Below are 2,136 nucleotides of genomic sequence, written 5' to 3'. Positions count from 1 at the left end.
TGTACCAAAAAGAATTGGTCGACGTTCAACCATTTCAGGAGATAGCATATGATCAAGAACTCATGGTACTGAAGGAAGAGGTCCAAGCTGCACTGAGGGCACTGACAAAAAACAAGGCTCCAGGAATTGACGGAATACCAGTTGAGATGTTTCAACAAATGGATGCAGTGCTGCAGGTGCTTACTTGTCTATGCCAAGAAATTTGGAAGACAGCTACCTGGCCAACCGACAGGAAAAGATCCATATTTGTACCCTGTGTACCCATTACAAAGAAATGTGATCCAACACAATGTGGAAATTACCGAGCAATATCATTAATATCCCACATAAGTTAAATTTTGCTGAAGATCATTCAAAAGCGCTTGCAGCAGTACACTGACAGGAAATTGCCAGAAATTCAAGCCAGATTCAAATGAGGACATGGAACAAAGGGTATCACTGCTGATGTCAGATGGATCTTGACTGAGAGCAGAGAACACCAGAAAGATGTTTACCTGTGTTTTATTGACTATGCAAAGGCATTCCACTGTGTGGATCATAACAAATTATGGGTAACATTGCGAAGAATGGGAATTCCAGAACACTTAATTGTGCTCATGAGGAACCTGTACATAGACCTCATTCAAACAGAACAAGGGGATACTGTGTGGTTTAAAGTCAAGAAAGGTGTGTGTCAGGGTTGTATCCTTTCACCATACTTATTCAATCTGTATGTTGAGCAAATTACATGAGAAGTTGGACTCTATGGAGAAGAATGCAGCATCAGGATTGGAGGAAGACTCATTAACAACCTGCATTATGCAGATGACACAACCCTTCTTGCTGAAAGTGATGAGAACTTGAAGCACTTACTGACGAAGATCAAAGACTACAGCCCTCAGTATGGATTACACCTCAACATAAAGAAAACAAAAATCCTCACAACTGGACCAATTAGCAACATCATGATAAACAGAGAAAAGAGTGAAGTTGTCAAGGATTTCATTTTGCTTAGATCCACAATCAACACCCATGGAAGCAGTAGTCAAGAAACCGAAGGACGCATTGCATTGGGCAAATCTGCTGCAAAAGACCTCTTTAAAGGGTTAAAAACCAAAGATGTCACCTTGAACACTAAGGTGCGCCTGACCCAAGCCATGGTGTTTTCAATCATCTCATATGCATGTGAAAGCTGGACAATGAATAAGAAAGACTGAGAAGAACTGATGCCTTTGAATTATGGTGCTGGCAAAGAATACTGAATATACCATGGACTGCCAAAAGAACGAACAATTCTGTCTTGAAAGAAGTACAACGAGAATGCTCATTAGAAGCATGGATGGTGAGACTTCTCACATACTTTTGGACATGTTATCAGGAAGGACTAATCCCTGGAGGAGGACATCATGCTTGGTAAAACAGAAGGTCTGCAAAAAAGAGGAAGATCCTCAACAAGATGGAATGACACAGCGGCTACAACAATGGGCTCAAGCATAACAATGATTGTGAGGTTAGTGCAGAGACGAGCAGTGTTTTCATCTGTTGTACACAGGATCGCTATGAGTCCGAACTGATTCAATGGCACCTAACAACAACAATTATATATATATAATCTAAAAATATATATTTACCCCACAGGGACAAATGAAATTATTTCCTAATCTTAAAAACACAGATCTTTAAATTATTAATGAAATAATAATGCATGTCAGAGTTTCCGTGAAAAAATACTGTTATGGATTATGTCTCCCCAAAATGTGTGTCAACTTGGCTAGGCCATGATGCCCAGTATTGTGTGGCTGTCCTCCATTTTGTGATCTGATTATCCTATGTGTTGTAAATCCTAATCTCTGTAATGTTAATGAGGCAGGATTAGAGGCAGTTACGTTAATAAGGCAGGACACAATCTACAGGATTAGGTTGTATCTTGAGTCAATCTCCTTTGAGATACAAAAGAGAAGTGAGTAGAGAAGAGGGAGACCTCCTACCATCAAGAAAGAAGAGCCAATTGTCATAGGGCAACATTTGTAGTAACTATTAAAATGGGAGACTATTTTGTCCTGTAAGCCTTCATCTTAAGTGAGAACAACAGCACAATTAGAAGAGCGTAGTCAATGTCACTTAAATGTGTATGTAAAACAATTTTTGAAATGGCGT

The sequence above is a fragment of the Trichechus manatus genome, unplaced genomic scaffold, assembly GCF_000243295.1.
Source record: "Trichechus manatus latirostris isolate Lorelei unplaced genomic scaffold, TriManLat1.0 scaffold00037, whole genome shotgun sequence".
NCBI classification, from domain to species: Eukaryota; Metazoa; Chordata; class Mammalia; order Sirenia; family Trichechidae; genus Trichechus; species Trichechus manatus.
The sequence above is the reverse complement of the archived record's forward strand: the minus strand, read 5'-3'. Positions refer to the sequence as shown.